The 17,401-nt window shown below is 46.3% G+C and overlaps 1 protein-coding gene across 2 annotated transcripts in view; it reads left to right on the top strand.

The window, feature by feature from the left end:
- Window positions 1–383: 383 nt before the first annotated feature.
- The window catches only part of CCDC60 (coiled-coil domain containing 60), a 155,447-nt gene continuing 138,429 nt past the window's right edge, over window positions 384–17,401 (top strand). The window contains exons 1-3 of one of the 2 annotated variants that reach the window (XM_065567834.1): window positions 384–1,174; window positions 1,640–1,774; window positions 2,728–2,836. The gene's annotated coding sequence lies outside the window, so the exon portion shown is untranslated. The remainder of the gene's footprint in view (window positions 1,175–1,639; window positions 1,775–2,727; window positions 2,837–17,401) is intronic. The other variant, XM_065567835.1, reaches the window with a different exon arrangement.

Below are 17,401 nucleotides of genomic sequence, written 5' to 3' on the forward strand. Positions count from 1 at the left end.
TTCCCCCCATCCTAGGTGAGTGCTCTAACCACTGGCCTAGAAAGTTAAGGTGGGCATTCCTCCACTGGCTGGTTTTGTGTGGAGTAAGGCAAGCGCAGAACTCATTCCTGCAAGGTTTCAGTGGTAGCCATGTTAGTCGGTATCAGCAAAAAAACTGAGCCATCCTTGTGGCCCCTTAGAGACTAACAAATTTATTTGGGCATAAGCTTTCGTGGGCTAGATCTGATGAAGTGGGTTCTAGCCCACGAAAGCTTATGCCCAAATAAATGTGTTAGTCTCTAAGATGCCACCAGGACTCCTCGTTTGTTTTTTTTCATTCCTGCAAGAAACAGCTTAGGCACGGAAGCTGCCTGACTCCAGGAGACAAGTTCCCACGTGGGGATCGCTAAGCAAAGATAGGTGCTGGATTTAGGCACCTATTTCCAGGAGAGGAGCAGGGGTGCTTAACACACACCCCTCTCATTGGCATCTGCCATTGGCTAACTGAGGCAGCTCCCCGCCTAGCAGGCTGGTTTTTCTGGATCGCATTCCAAGGTCCCTATTTCTCCCCATTCACTGCACTGGGTGCCTAGGCCCCTAACTCGGGCTTTGTGGTTCACAGGGTGTCCCTGTGATTTTGCAGGTGCCTAAAAGTTAAGTCCCTTGGTGGGTCTGGGCAAAGCCTTACTGTGGAATGTGAGGGGGCAAACCACCTGCCTGGGTTCTGGGACTATCAAGAAGGAGACTGAGGCCAAAAGCCTGGGGGAATCCAGGATACAAGGCAAGAATCAGAACCAGCTGGAACCAACAGGGATAGATCAGTGGTTTGAGCATTAGCCTGCTAAAGCCAGGGTTGTGAGTTCAATCCTTGAGAAGGCCATTTAGGGATCTGGGGCAAAAATCTGTCTGGGGATTGGTCCTGTTTTGAGCAGGGGGTTGGAGTAGGTCCCTTCCAACCCTGATATTCTATGATTCAATTAACCTCCTAGAAAGGGGCTGGCTGTGGGGAGTGGCTAGGGAATTGAGTACAGATGCTGAGGGAAAATAACTCCTGTGGAGAAGGCACTTGGGTTTTGTTTGCCTTGACTCTGAAGAAAGGGAGCTCTGAGAGTGGATTTAGAGCAAACCCTGAGGAGACCTTTGACTTGCTTCTTCTTGGTGTGCCTTGGGTCCCATTGGCTGAAGAGTTCTCAAGGTAAGATCATTGTTTCCAATCAACCTTCCTTTGCTGCCATTGAGTATTGATCATCCACTTTGCTCTGGATGACAAAGGGGTCCCCATCAAGCTAATGTTTATAGTTGCTATGTTTGTAGTTCTCTTCCTTTTGGGAATCATTGGCTTCTCCCACCACTTCTACCCTGCTCTTGATCTAATGGGACACACATCAGCTTGGCTGGGTTTTCATAGCCATAATCAATGATGTAGACCCAGGCCTTACATAGGTAACCCATGCTCCTATAGCTGATGAAGAGCAGGTCTGATCCTGCATGCTTTGGGCGGTGCTAATGTTGGTGGGAATTGAAGGTGGATCATGCCCTTTGCTGTAGCTATCTTTGCAGCAGCAAAACAAACTTTACAGTATCATGAAATACTGGAACAGCTGTTGCTGTTTTGTTGTTAAAAATTTCTGCAACAGAACTAATGAATTTATTTTTTTAGTGAGAGATTCAGGATCAAATTCTGCTTTTGGCTATTCATGAACAGCTCCCTTGGAAGGGGAACAAATGCTACCAGACAGAGCCTGACCTTTAAAATCCAGAAAACTTTCCTTACGAGACCACAGTTCCAAGGCTGGTGAGCTACTGAGCCTAAACTACTAGGCTCTTTACATATTTATTTAATTTAAAAAATAGCCTTTTTTGTTTTGTTTTGTTTTTTAAATCAGAGCTTCATTTTCTATTTGGTTTTACTATCTGATGAATTCCTTGATAACTTCTTATAAAGCATGTTGTAAAATGCATTAGCAATAACTTCTTAACAGCTGAGGATAGCGTGAGCAATTAGAAATAATGACCTATTATATAGGTATTTTTGTATGTGGGCCTCTAATGTGTGATTTTAAGTTATTACATGGCATGCTATGGAATGTTATGTATTTAATAATTATTTATAAATGTAGCTTTGTTTTTAAGTGTTATCTAATTACTGAACTGATAGAAGCTCTTTAAAATTCCCCTTGGTGTGGCAACAAATGGAAATGAAGGGGGGGGAAATAACTGTTTTGAACAATCATTCCTGCATTCATTTTAACATTTGACATTATTGTCCACTGCCTCTAAACAGGAAGTGAGTCCTCTAGGAGGCTGGGGGAGAGGGGTTTGTGTTGAGTCATTTCACCATTCTAATCTCTAGTAACAAAGAATATGAATCGTTTGTTTGTCCTCAACCATAGTGTAAGATAACGGTTTTCAAACAGTTAGAACCATAACACAGAGAGATAATGGTCGCTATGCCAATTACATTACATTTTATGGTTTTATAGCAATTACACTGCATTTTATGGTGTCATAACATATTACGTTTTATGGCTTAATATCTGCTTTAATATGGAGACACCGATGCACAGAATTTTAATGAGGGGAGCTTTTCATATTTGGAGAGGAATGGGCTTTCTACATGATGGATCTGCCGAAGATAGCAGTCCTGTGGAATGCAATCAAGAGAGAACTATTTCCAGTGGCTACACTTTCTTAAAGCCACAATACCCAGTTCAATTGAATTAATGTTCTCTCCTCTCACCCCATAAGGAAACCCAACTGGAATATAGCAGAGGAAGGGAAGAATTGTACTTTATACACAGTTACTTTGCATGAAGATACTCTTCTCTTTCAACCACTCTAAATTATACTCCAAGAGGTGAGTAAAAATAAATAGTTGCTTGGCAGGCTAGTATCTGCATTGGAGTTGCATAGTATTTATCAATATTCATATTACTTGAAGCAAAATAATTGGTACTGCCAAAGGATGCTAAGAAATGATCCTAATTAGATCTTTCAGATCCCGTTGTGTAACAAAATGTTCCCAAGAGTGCAAATGTCATATCCTCTGTCCCTATTGATGCCTGGCTGCATAATTTCAGCCTAGCTATAGATCGAAGACCAGATGTCTGAAAGATTAGACAAAAAAAAAAAAATCAGTCCTGCTGAAACACCCAATCAAAGCTGGAGACTGACGTAATGATGTAATCGGATACCAGATGATTTGCATTGTGCTGTTTGACAAATGCGTGCTTTATTGCTGAGGCATCATCCGTTGTACTGAATGAAGATCCTTTTTATAAAGAGAACTGCAGAGTCCTAAAAAAACACAGGGGGAAACAATTCTTGCCACCTGTAAGATGTGAGCCTGCAAACTTGGTTTCATATGGATCTAAAGCTCTTTTGGACAATTGTAAGGGAAACTTGGCTTCCTGACATTCCCCCTTCCTCCCACCCTTATGTTTTTGGGAAAAGGCAGTGTTTTTTCCATATGCAACTGTGTTGGTTCCAGAATATTAGAGAGTCCAGGTGGGTGAGGTAATATCTTTTTATTGTTTTTTCCGTTCATTTCAGGGGGCAGTTCTAAAGATCACAGGTTGTAGCATATTGTCCCGTGGGAGGGGAATCTTGAGTTTCTCTCTGTGAGGCACAGGAGAGTCTAAATATGGGTCTGCTTTGCTAAGCAACCTCCATGTGCTATTTCTGTATAGGCTTGTCTGAACCTCAAAGCTGCCTAAGAACGTGGCTGGGGAGGGGAGTGATCAGTGCTTAATTTGTAATGAAAGAGGTTCCAGGGCTCAAGCAATTTTTTTACTTTCATAACTGACACGGCAAGGCCAGAGGTGCCAGGGTTGAGCCCCGGCACAAATTAAGCCCTGGAGACGACATCCAGAAGGCTTGCACTGGGCTACGGAGCTGCAGTTTAAAATGGATGCTGTAGGCAACGTGAGTTGTACGTCACCTCAGATTGCCAGTATGGCTAAATACAGAGAAGGAAACTTTGGCCTACCACTGGGGATGGAGCCTGTATAGAGGGGGATGGCCTAGCGGCTCCTCAGCAGCCACAAAGCTACTTTGCACCCAGACAGTCCCATCTAGCCTAAAAAGTGGAGTCTGAGAGTGTTCTGTATACGGTGGTGGGTTGTGGGGAGTGCTATGGTGAGGGGACGGGACTTCCAGGAAGTCCTTACATGGAGTGTAAGAAATGGGCAGGATCTTTTGGACCCTCCAGTCCACTAGTTTCCCTCCCTTATCAGGGACTGGAGCCTGACCTGGCCAATAGCAAGGAGGGCTATTGAGCCTCAAGATCTGCAAGCAATAGAATCTGGTAGAGGCTCCCTGGGAGCCTCTCCCCCCATTTTAGGGGATCTGCCATAAACCCCACAGAGCAGCTCAGGGGTTACTGCTGCCCAAGGTCCCTGTGCTGGGGTGCATTGGGATTGCCTGAGGCTGACTAAGGTCCAGAAGTGTCACAGTGGATCCCAGGGTTGCAGGAGATGATGAAGGGTGGAAGCCATAATGGTGAAGCTCACTCCTTCCCCATTCTTCAGTCAGTAGCTGTTGCCCTCATGAAGGGGCAGCTCTAGCTTTTTTGCTGACCCAAGCACGGCCGTCAGGCAGCCTTCGGCGGCGTGCCTGCGGGAGGTCCCCAGTCCCGCAGCTTCGGCGTACCTGCCGCTGAATTGCCACTGAAACTGCAGGACCAGCGGACCGCCCGCAGGCATGCTGCCGAAGGCTGCCTGACTGCCGCCCTGTCCGGGACCGGCAGGGCGCCCCCCGCAGTTTGCTACCTCATGCTTGGTTCTCCCGCCGACCACCACCAAAGTATTTTTCTTTTCAGGACCCAAAAAGGGATTGATGGGCAGAATGGCCCATCCTCTCATTATTCTGTCCACCAATTAGGCCTAATTTCTGATGCACCAATTATGGTCCACTGACTTCCAGTCCCACACTCATCTTGCTTATGAGACGGACGTAGTCCTTGCGTGATACCAGTAGACCGCCTTGTTTGGACTAATTGAGTCTTTCTGTCTCCCTTCGCACTTTTCCTCATCAACATTTCATGGTATGATTGGAACATTGCATAAAGTTGTATCCACTTTCCCACAGTTGAGTTCACAATTAGGGTCAATTTGTAGGCCCAATTATTACAACAGTGTCTCTTTTTCTTCATTTCCTTAGATTCCTCTTGATCTGTTCCCAGTAGGCTGGCCACTGACGCATCCCCAGAATACAGGACATCCAACTTGGTTGCATGACCTTCCAGAACAGTGTGGCCCTGCCCCCACTAGCCTGGGCTTCTCACAGAGCTTGCAGGGTCAGGCAGGTAGGGACGGAGCAGCACACTCTGCAAAATGACATTCCCTGCAGGAAGGGGCCTCTCTGCAGCACATGTCACTATGGGGATTCTAGGCTGTAACACAGCCCTGGAGAGGCTACCACAACATAGAATAACTCCTGGGGCTGTTCTGACTTACACCAGAGTATGCACTGGCCCTCAGCGGACTCTGAATCCAAGCAGCACGCAGGTGGCTTAAAGCCATCTTCCCCCTACCTCCCCTCTCTGAGGTGCAGCACAAACCACACAGTAACCCTAGGTCTACACTACAGGGGAGGGTCGACCTAAGATACGCAACTTCAGCTATGTGAATAGCGTAGCTGAAGTGGCGTATTTTAGGTCGACTTACCTGGCTGTGAGGACAGCGGCGAGTCGACCGCTGCCGCGCCGCCGTCGACTCCGCTTCCACCTCTTGCCGAGGTGGATTTCCGGAGTCGACGGAAGAGCCATCGGGGATCGATTTTATCGCGTCTTCACTAGACGCGATGAGTCGATCCCCAATAGATTGATTGCTACCCGCCGATTCGGCAGGTAGTGAAGACGTGCCCTAAGTCTGATTCCCAGTTTTATACTAGAACATGAATGCCAACTTTCCTCTCTGAGGGGGGAAAAAAGCTGCCTGATGTCAATGTTAGGATGCTCTGTGCTTATCCAAGGACAGAATAGAGTCTGTCCTCTTTAGTTTTTTGCCAATGTGAAATCGTTAAGCTACATCCCAAAAACACAACTTCTGGGGACTAGGCACTGTCTCATGCCCAGCTGTCTTGGGTGATGAGTGATGTATTTGCTGCTGAGGTTTGCATTGCAAATTTCTCCACTCCCTCAAAGAAGAAAAGGCCCAAATGCCCTCCAGAGTTAATCCACCCCCACCTCCAAAAAAAACAGGGTTAGTCTTGATTTACTTTTTTTAACATTGCAAAGTATTTAAAGAGTGGGGTAGTGGGAAATCTTGGAGGTCTTTATTAAGAGCTCCCCTTGAAGCATATCACAACAGCTGAGGAGAACGATGGGTATGAAGCAAATAAAGCCTGCAGAAGAGCTCATTAAAACAATAAATTATGACTAATTGGAATAAATCCAGACTAAACCATTTCCAGCATGAAGGTAAAACTAGGTGTGAGTGAGCAGCTTTAATAAGGAGCAAAGGTAGCCTAGGATGGATGAGCCAGTGTGTCCCAAGTGGCCCCTGCTGCAGTGATCTCACCTGTGCTCTGCACAGTGGCAGAAAATAGACAGATGAAGATAATGGTAAATCGAAGATAATGGGGTTTTTAATTGTTTCCAAATTTGGGCTGGGTGTCTTTAATTGAAGTGGATGTGAAGTTGGCATCGCAGCTGTACTTGATTAGCTGCTTGGGGAAGGAATAGGTGGTGGACTGAGGTATGCTTTTTTATTTTATTTTATTTTTAATTTGCAAAGCTCAAGGTGGTGCTTTTAATCTCTGTCCTATCACTTTATTACACGCAGCAGAAGCAAAATTATTTCTGTGCTTAATTAGCAATGGAATAATTGCTGCTAGAATGGTGTTGAGGCTTTCTCGGCTGTCCAAAAGTCATCTTTGAGTGAGTGAGATGGGGCTGCCCGGTGACTGTTACAGTTCCCTGCCTGTGCCTGAGGCTCTGAGCCTGCAACAGCCCCCACCAGAGAGCTTTGGCTTAAGCTGCTCATGCTTCAAGTGCCAGAGGGCCTGGGTTCAATCCCTAGTGTCTTGGCCAAGATGGTGGCTGCCACGTCGCGAGCTAAGGCGTGTTTGCAGAGCTGGTGGTGGGTATAGCTGTGTCTGCTGCCCCCAAGTGAACAGAATGGGTCCACTTCAATGCTTGCCCCCCTCCCTTTCCTATAGTCTCCCTGTCTGTGTTTTTTCCTCTTGCATCCCAATACAGTTCCACCATACGCTTCCCCTCTCGCTAGGGGCATGATATGAAGGGTGAGCACCTCCAGTTAAGTGCTGAGTAGCTTCAACTCCCGTTGACTTCCAATGGAATAGAGCGGGCTCAGGACTTCATGTGGTGCCATGGTTTGTTTTGTGCCCAAGCTAGTCTCCTCTGGGAGCCTGCACTCTGATTTTTTCCCCCCTCTGTCTTCCAGCCCTTGTTCACAGCCCTCCTTGCAAGCCCTAGCAGAGGGAGTGTAACCCGAGGTGGCGTTAACTTCGGGCAGGAAGTGTGGGCCTAGAGTATGCACCACGATGGGAATTCTGGGCCTCTAAGCAGCTGTTGGAAGGCTGCTGTACATTGGAGCAATTCCTTAGGCTGCGCGAACTTATGTTGGGGGGTAGGGCTTGGTAGCTTGGCAGCCAACTCCCAAGGTGGGCTAGGCACAGATGGCATAAAGCTGCTACTTCCCTCTCTCCCTGCCCACCACCACTAGAAGGCACGTTGCAGAATGGGACCCTATATGTGGATAGGTGCTGGCAGTGCAGGATTCTTCTGGATGGATGCTGTCTTCCATTCAGTGGCTTTCCTCCCAGAGTCGCAGCATCCGTAGACTGTACTACTCTACGCCTATTCAGTCTCTACCTAATGTTCCTTCCCCTCCCCCCCGGCTCTTTATAGCTCCTCTCCTCTGGAACTGAGTCTGACAAAGTTTATTTTACTTTTTCTCGTGCCTCACAGGGAGGACAAAGTCTGAGGCAGCCAGTGGTTTTATAGTAGTGGTTTGTCCCCAGAATGCCAAGATGGACATCCTGTGTATTACAGTGTGTATTTGTTTGTATTTTTTATAAAAGTTGAAACCTTTCAAATAAAAATGCTCTGGCAACTCGTACTCTGGGATTCATATTGCATTGAGAAGCTGAGCTGTCAATCAACCCTCCGGTGGCTATAACAAACCACAAAACATATTCAATAGGACAGGAAGGCAGCAGTAGCATTGTACCCATGCACAACAAGGTTTATAACGGACAGGTCATCCAGGGAAGATTTCTACCTTCCCCGTACTGTGTTAAACACCAAAAAATGACGCCCTTAATTCTAAAACTGCTTCAGCATTAGTTTCTCTTTGAACAGAGTGTGCCGCTTCTGGATTGTTTCTTACCTATACCTCCCTGGAAAGTACCTGGAGTTGTATCCTGGGGAGTCATCTATTTTTTTTTTAATCATGTGTTTCTAAAAGCACATTCAAGACAAACCTTTTGTTGCTGCCTTTAAGATGCCAACTGCAAAGTGTGGTCATTGCATAGCAACAGAATTCACTGACTTGTTAATAGCGACATATGCTAACAGTGTCTGTGAGAGGCAGAGCTGACTCATGGTTAGAGCTCGGCACTGGGAGTCAGGAGGCCGGGATTCTACTGCTGATTTCTTGGCTGACTTACAGTAGCTTTCTGCGTTGGTGTCTGTTTCTTAGATGGGGAGCGGGTACATTCATTCACTCGGAGACTGCTGGCTGAAGGGAGTTATTACTGGAAATTAAAGCACCCTTCTTTATGTGGCAGTGACACAGGACTTTCTTCTAAAAGCAAGGCCAGGATAAAACAAAAATGGCATCTTCCGATGTAGTATGATGGCAGGTCCTGTAGAAAATTCAAAGACACCCCCCCGCCCCCAGTTTTCCTGTAAGATTTTACTGTTTTTAAAAAACGATGCTATTAATTCTTAATTTGTGCCTCATTTTAGTATTTGAGGCACAAATAAAGGACTTGACCAAGGTCACACAGGGCCGCCCGGGGGGGGCAATTTGCAAGTGGGGCAATTTGCCCCGGGCCCCGCAGGGGCCCCCATGAGAGTTTTTCGGGGCCCCTGGAGCGGGGTCCTTCACTTGCTCCGGGGGCCCAGGAAAACTCTCACGGAGCCCGGGCCCCCGGAGCTTCTTCCACTCTGGGTCTTTGGCGGCAGGGGTCCTTCCGCCCCGGGACCCGCCGCCGAAGTGCCGGGTCTTCGGCGGCAATTCGGTGGCGGGGGGCTCCCCGCCGCCAAAGCCCCCAGGCCCCCTGAATCCTCTGGGCAGCCCTGAGGTCACACAGTAAGTCCGTAGCAGAACTGGGCATAGAACCCAGGAACCTGAGTGGTGGTTAGAGCAGGCCTACCACTGAGAGATACTACTGTGTGAAAAGTGAAGGCTGAGATGTTCTCAGTCAGGGCTTCCTATGAAACCAGCATACCAACCGGCTAGCGCATTACTATAGTTTCAGCCAGTAAAGGATATTTGTAACTGTCCCTGTGAAATGTATTAGTTTCATTAAATTGAAATGATTATGCATTGATAACTATGCTTAATGGAGCTAATGTTGTCATTCTCCTGTAAACAGCAATGTATATAATTAATAACCTCCTTTAAAACCCTCTTGCTTTGTTACTAATTACATTCAAGCTGCCTTATTCCTAAATCCTATTAGCTACATATTAACAGGCTCTACGTCCATGAAAAATCCCTCAGGGGGGTTGGCTCAGATTTATAGATGGAAAACACAGAAAGGGTTGTGACAATCTAATAAATGCCAAATGCAGGCTGCTCTCTGCCTTCCCAACCTCCATCTATTTCTAGGAAACAGCCAAAGAAAGTGGCCAAACTCGCTCTGTTAAGGATGAGGTGCTATCTGGATCCCCAGCATAATGCCACTCAACAGACGTTCAACTGTTTACAGAGAAATTCAAAGTAGGCAGATAAACTAGAACACTGAACAATGGCACTGCTCAGGGTTTCTATTCTAGAGAAGCTATGGAAATTTCTTCCCTGGGTTAATTACCAGAATGACTTCCTGCTTCACTTCTAAACTGTTGTTCCAGTGGATTATTGGTAGCACTGGAGTGGGACTCGAGATCTTGGTTCAATTCCTTCTGCCTCAGCCACAGACCCCAGTATGACTTTGGGCAAGTCATGGAAGGGCTGGATTTTTCAGAAGATCTTCGTTTCTTTTTAGATACCAAAATTACTGGCCAGCTTTTCAGGAAGGAGCAAGTCTATCCCTTAACTAGGTCCCTGAATGAGAGCCGAATGCCTCTGGAAAATTCAGCTCCAATTGTGGGCGTTAAGCCCTTGAAAGCCTGACCTTTAATCTGCACTTCCATTCCCCATCTGCAAAATGGGGATGATGATACTTGTCTATGTAAATGACAAATTAAAAGGCAGTTGGGTTGCACAGCACAAGTACTAAGGCCCAGATCCCCAAAGATATTTAGGCTCCTAACTTTGTTGATTTCAATGCAAATTAGGAACCTAAACACCTTTGTGGGTGTGGGCCCAAGATCCTACAGTGAGTGGGACAGTATAAACATACATTTTTATAACCCTGTGTCAAAATAATATCAAGATGGAACAACTTCCAAGATCTGTTTGTCCTGGTGTGGCTGAGACACCGGACACTGTAAAGTCATCTTTGGCCTACAGAAAGGACTGAACCAACACATGTGGCGGGGGGAGCATTTATCTGCGGCTAAGGGCTGAGGGAGGAGGGGGAGAGGAGGAAGGTTACGCATCCTGCAGCTGCCCAAAGACCAAGGAATTGAGCTGATACAGTTGTATTATTGGCCTCCTGGTTCAGAGCTCTCTGAAAAGGAAGACGATATTTTCCTCTCTCCGTTTAGAGTCTTTCACATGCACAGAGGCATCGGTGACAGTCCTGCCCCAAGGGGGGACCCAACATTACAGTTCTCCCCACAACACTCTAGCTAGGATGCTAATTTCTAAGCACCTCGAGTCACTTGTTGGATTAAACTCACTTCGATGCAGCAGCCCATTACAAGGCCTACGTGCCCTATTTTGAGATCGTAAATTGCACATAAGCCTTGCGCTGGGCTCTGAATGATGCCAATTCCTATGAGCATGGATTCTCTCCTCTCCCATAAATGTGCATCTACAGCAGCTGTTCTCAGTGACTAGCTTTCATTAGCACGTGCCCCTGTCTGTTACCAAGCACCTACTGACCCCAGCCCCTCTTCCTGCAAATCTCTTTAAACCTCATGTTTCCAGCAATTCCAGTCTGCTCCCCGTTGGGCCTGCCAGATTCCCTCCCCTGCCCTATATGCTAGGGTCCACCCTTGGCACCTCTGGGCCGTAAGTGAGACGAGTGCCCTTAGCTCCCTTTGACTTCATTGGGAATTCAAACTGCTCAGCACCTCTCTCAATTGGGCCTTAACGCTTGCAAATTACTGGGGTGACATCTGATGCGCTCTGATCGCTATTTGTATTCATGGTTCTGGCTGTTCCTGGTCCAGTACTCATGGGGGGTCAATGGAAGAAACCGGCTGGTAAAGTCAATGTGTGGATGACTTTTTACCATTCTTTTCATCTGGGCCTGACATTTCCATGTGTTTTAAATATAGTTTAAGTGTAGGCATGATCCTTTTAGAACGTGGAACCTTCGCTTTTCAGAACTAGAGCAGGGGGCCAAATGTTAATGGGCTGACTCCTTCCAGAGAGCCCTCCCTCTCCTAAATGGGGGGATTACTGTATGTTTCAAGACAGCTGTTGTGCGGCCTCTTTCTCCTTGCTTTCCGGGGGGAGAAATAAGATGAGCGCCAAGCTCCTCCTCAAGCGATCATCCTTGGAAGAAATGACCAAACCAATTGCCTTTCTCATTCCTCCCACCCATCCCACCTTGCTCTCGCTGCTCTTACTCCTACAATTTGATCAATCCATTCGGATTAGCTTCCTTTTAACACCTTGTTTAGCAGCAGTTTAAAACTGCATTTGTTCCCCCACCCCACACACACACACATATCGCGGCCGGCCCTGGGCAGGGTGCTCCCAGTGGGCGGAGGGGTGCCTGGCTCCCACTGGTACAGTATCGGAGCATAGGCAAAAAAAGAGAGACCAATTTACAGTGGTGCTGCCTTCCTGCAATTTCTGAAAATCAGTACAAACTCTGGGGAAGCAGGCTTGGAATTTCAGTTCCACGCAAGAGCCAGCGTTGGTGGGGTGGAGGACAGGAAGGGAACACAACCCCGAAACATAGGCTATCGGGGTCGGCAACCTTTCAGAAGTGGTGTGCCGAGTCTTCATTTATTCACTCTAATTTAAGGTTTCGTGTGCCAGTCATACATTTTAACGTTTTTAGAAGGTCTCTTTCTATAATATATAACTAAACTATTGTTGTATGTAAAGTAAATAAGGTTTTTAAAATGTTTAAGATGCTTCATTTAAAATCAAATGAAAAGGCAGAGCCTCTTGGACTGGTGGCCAGAACCCGGGCAGTGTGAGTGCCACTGAAAATCAGCTCGTGTGCCGCCTTCGGCACACGTGCCATAGGTTGCCTACCCCTGGGCTATGCAGTCATGGCCAGATAATCCCTGATGCTGCAGTGGCTTAACTACAAAGCAGTGAGATGGATTCTGCAACCCTTACTCATGCTAATAATAAAAATCCCTAACTCTGTGAAGGAGGGCAGTATTATTATCCCTGTTCTACATATTGGGGAAACTGAGGCACGGAGGTGAAATGACTTGCCCAAGGTTACACAGTAGGCCAGTGACAAAACTAGGCCAGCTTGAGATGCTAGCTTTCCTGAGTCCCATTTGGTGCCCTATCCACTGGCTCTGCCAAGGTAGTGGTCCTGCCCCACCTCAGTAGTCAATGGGGTGAGTAAGTGTTGCAGGGTCAGGCCCGTTACTGCTAAAACATGTTGACAAAAGGCTCTAGTTAGAACTGGATCCTAATGCACTGGGCTTACAGAAGTCATGATGAGTACGGCTGGGAGACCACTGTGGCTGTACAATCAGGGTCTAGAAAAACTTGGAATGTAATATTCTGTGATATTCATTTCATGTCACATTGGCCGAGCTCTGCGCAAGTAGAAATCCAGATTGGCACCCATACTTAGAAAAGGTGCTTGTTGATGTCATATGTCGAAATAAATAGTCTAAACCAAAATGGAGTAAACGATCTGGACTGTCCTGATGCAGCCTCCATATCTCCAGCCAGCAGGCTTGGGGAAAGAAATAGCAGGGAAGAGCCGACAAAAGCTGGTGGAAACAGTTCAAGCAGCTTGCACTTTCCCCTACCCTGTCTAGTTAGATTGCAAGCTCCCTGGGCCAAGGGGTAGGGATACCTCAGTGGTTTGAGCATTGGCCTGCTAAACCCAGGGTTGTGAGTTCAATCCTTGAGGGAGCCATTTAGGGATCTGGGGCAAAATCAAAAATTGGTCCTGCTAGTGAAGGCAGGGGGCTGGACTCGATGACCTTTCAAGGTTCCTTCCAGTTCTAGGAGATGGGATATCTGTGAATTTAGATTGTCTCTTACTCTGTGTTTGTACAGCACCTAGCACAATGGGCCCTGTTCTCAGTTGGCTTGTAGGCACTAGCATAAAAAACATGATTACTAGGGACTTAGAGCTGCACTCTGGATGACTCTCCATTCAAGACACAGTGGTAAAACTCATACAGTATCTAGAACTACTATATGATCAAGCTCCTAACTACCCAATGTGGAGATTGAATAAGGTCCCTGTAATCTGGGGTCCTGGCTTTTGTCAATAATTATATACCATAGCAGCTGTAGATCTCAGTGTTTACCAAAGTGGGTAAGCAGCATTATCCCCATCTCACAGCTGGGGAGAAATGGAGGCACAGACATTAAGTGCCCTGCCCGTGGTCCTACAACGAAGCTGAGACAAATCTGAGTAACCCAGGTCTTGTGATTCCCAGTCCTGCATGTTCCTTTCTACTTAACCACTGAACTAACCACTGGGGCCTGATCATGGGACAATATTGCCCCCAAACCTCCCACTGCTGTGTGTACAAGGCCCAAAATGTGAAATGCTGCATTAACGTAGGACTTCCAAAGCTGCTGAGCACCCATGGCTACAACAGGAGTCGTGGGGCTTTTAAAAGCTTCAGAGAAAGATGACGACTCTGGTCCCTTTGAAGATGACCTACCATATAGGAAACATCATGGTAGCCCTCCTTGACTTTTAACTGTAAGGTCTTCTGGCCCACAGGGGCTTGCATCCAGTCTCATTCCCCAGCTGTCTTCATCCAGCATCCGCTCTGCTACGCCACTACTCCTCTGCTCCTCAAGGGAGAGCTCTCCTGGGGATGGACCAAGAGGCCTGGCTGAGATGAGCAGCTCCATTCTCCATGCCCTCTGGGGGGCTGGCCTTGTGAATGGGCCATGCTCTGCCAGGGCCATGAAAGAGTGAAGCATACAGTGAGCTCAGCCACTGACAGCTGTACTGACACAAACAGTGATTCTCTATTGATTTTGAGGGTTGTTTTATTTAAACCGTGAAGCAGTTGATTAAGGTTCGTCTCATCCGATTAGTAAGGTATAGATTATTGCCTTGATACACTGGCTGTACCAGAGCTAGAATCTGTTTATGCAATCATTAAATTTTAAGCCAATTAATACTTAACATTGACTGGGCAAGAATAACTATTCAATTTATTCCACAGTCAGCTCCTTTGGAAGTAAGTTAATGTGTCTACGTTCCCGGGGCTTGCAATACCAATTTATATAGCGTGCTCTGGCTGTTTAGCACTTACTGGACATTAATGACTGCCTCGTGATGACAAAGCTAAAGAGGGAAGGAACTTGCTAGTAGGTTAGAAGACAGACCAGCATTTCACGTTTCCAGTTGCTGGGATGTGTTTAGAGACTTAGTGCAGGGGTGTTAATTATTTGTTTTTATAGCAGTTAAGTACAGATCCTCAATGGCTAGGGTGACCGGATACCAAGTGTGAAAAATCGGGCTGGGGGTGGGGGGTAATAAGTGCTTATATAAGCAAAAGCCCCAAATAGCGGGACTGTCCCTGTAAAATTGGGACATCTGGTCACCTATCAATAGCAGATGTAAGCCTGTAGATCATTCCAGCAATCCTAGTCCCACTTGTTTCTTACAAGGTATGTAGCTAGTTTCTGATCAGCTCTCTTATACTCTTGCTTAAGAAATCCCAAGGAAGAAGTAACACTTTGCACTTTACCCAAATACTTTCCATGCAATAATGATTATTACTGATTATTTGTATTATGGAAGACTCTAGAGATCCTAACCAAGATCAGGGCCCCATTGTGGTAGGCAGTCTATAGAAACATAGTGAAAGTGGCAAAGTGATTTGCCCAGGGTCACAGAGCTGAACAGTGGCATGGCCAGAAATATGGAACATAGTTTTCCTTTGTCCCCCTGTCCAGTACCCAATCCACTGAACCACACTGCCTCTTGCTAAGTGAGCCTCACAATGCCCCTGTGATGTGGGCAAGTATAATTCATCCTGTTTTAGGTTTGGTGAAACTAAGGCGCAGAGAAGTGAAATGATTTGTCCAAGGTCAGTGGGCAGATCAGTGGCGAAAGGAGGGACAGAACTAAATTTCTTGATGCACGCTCCTGTACGTTAACAGTTTTGGCCTTCATTTCTCTACAAGCTGATAGGGAAGCAATTCTAAAAATCTTTCTAATAAAAAAATTATGCCCAGAGCTAATGGGACTTCCTCCTAACAACGTTGGAGTTGGACAACCAACAGAATGGATAAAAGGGAAATAAATCTGGATTCTGTTAACCAAAACCCTTGAGCTGACCTAACTGGACAGCACCACCATCAATGATTCCTCCCACCTGGGGGCGGGGGTGCAAACTAAAATGCAAGAGGGGGAAGTCTCTTAAATCTGTGAGAATAAACTGTCCAAACATCTCAAAAGCTGAGGTTGAAAAGCCTTCATGTTTGGGGGGGGGAGGGAATTTAGGCGGCAAGCGTCTTATTCTTTCATAGCTATACTGCAAGTCTTTCTGAAATTGCCATGACATGAGAAAATGCTTTTTTAAAGTGGAGCCCAGGTGGTGGGAGAGAAACATGCTATCTGAATTCTGTTCAGATAAACTGAAGCTAAAGGAGGTTTAAAAACATAGGGATCTCCCCCACCCCAATCCCTGCTACTGAAATGATACCAGATGAGTCATCAAACAGAATTAGCATGATCCTTATGGCACTAAGAGGAGGCTTGGAAAATAGTCTTATCTGAATCCTAGCATCTGATAGCCATTAACCCTGAGCAATCCCAACCTCTGACAACTTAGTGTTTGTATTTCCTGTGAAGTCACCATAAAAGGCATACACATCTCTTGCAAGCAGAGGAAGTCTTCTCACAAGTTTCCTTTGGCACTCAGACCAAGAACCCTAATGGTGCTTCTCTGTCTGATAGAATAACTACAAGAGTAATATGAATCTTCATCTTCACACCACCTGGGATCAAGCAGGCTGTCTCGGCGCCTCCTGAAAGTTCTCAGAAAACTGGTTTGCAGATCTGAGCAAACGAAGAGGAGAAAAACCTCACAAAAAGTTCATCTGTATCTCCAAAAGCATATTGATTGTGTACAGCCTCTCTGTGTCTGCTTTCATGAATACTTGAGGGTTTGGGTTTTACTATTTAATATTAAATTAAAAAACAGAAAAGTGGCTGTACTAGGTTAGACCAATGGTCATCTAGCCCAGTATCCTGTCTTCTGACAGTGGCCAGTGTCAGATGCTTCAGAGGGAACGAACAGAACAGGGCAATTAGTGAGTGATTCATCCCCTGTTGTCCCATCCAGCTTCTGGTAATCAGAGATTTAGGGACATCCAGACCATGGGATTGCCTCCCTGACTATCTTGGCTAATAGTTCCATAAGTGGCTATCTTCCATGAATTTATCTAGTTCTTTTCTTTTAACCCAGTTATACTTTTGGCCTTCACAACATCCTCTGGGCGCTGAGGGCCATTGACTGTACGTGAAGAAGTGCTTCCTTCTCTTTGTTTTAAACCTGCTGCCTGTTTCATTGGGTGACCCCTGGTTCTTGTGTTTGTGAAGGAGTAAAGCACACTTCCTTATTCACTTTCGCCACGCTATTCATGATGTAATGGACCTCTAGCATGTCCTCTTAGTCATCCCTTTTCCAAGCTGACAAGGAATAATTCACTACAAATCCTCTTCTTTTTCTAAATCTGCCTGAAGCTGTCAAAGCTTCTCACCGGAGCCCCACAGAAACAAGCCAGCCTTGCCACAGAACTTAGGGCAAGCTTGCCGCAGGGTATGCGGAACCGTCCTCTTTGCAAATTCTCTGGCACACTGGCCCTCAGATCTGTGTCTGGAGTTGTTTCATGTGGCCCATGACTTCATTGCGAGCACGTTGCCCCTTAACTGCTTATAAACTGTGAAAGAGCACAATGGAAAGGAGTCCTCACCGAACGCTCAGACA

This window comes from Chrysemys picta, chromosome 15 (assembly GCF_011386835.1).
Source record: "Chrysemys picta bellii isolate R12L10 chromosome 15, ASM1138683v2, whole genome shotgun sequence".
Classification (NCBI taxonomy): domain Eukaryota; kingdom Metazoa; phylum Chordata; order Testudines; family Emydidae; genus Chrysemys; species Chrysemys picta.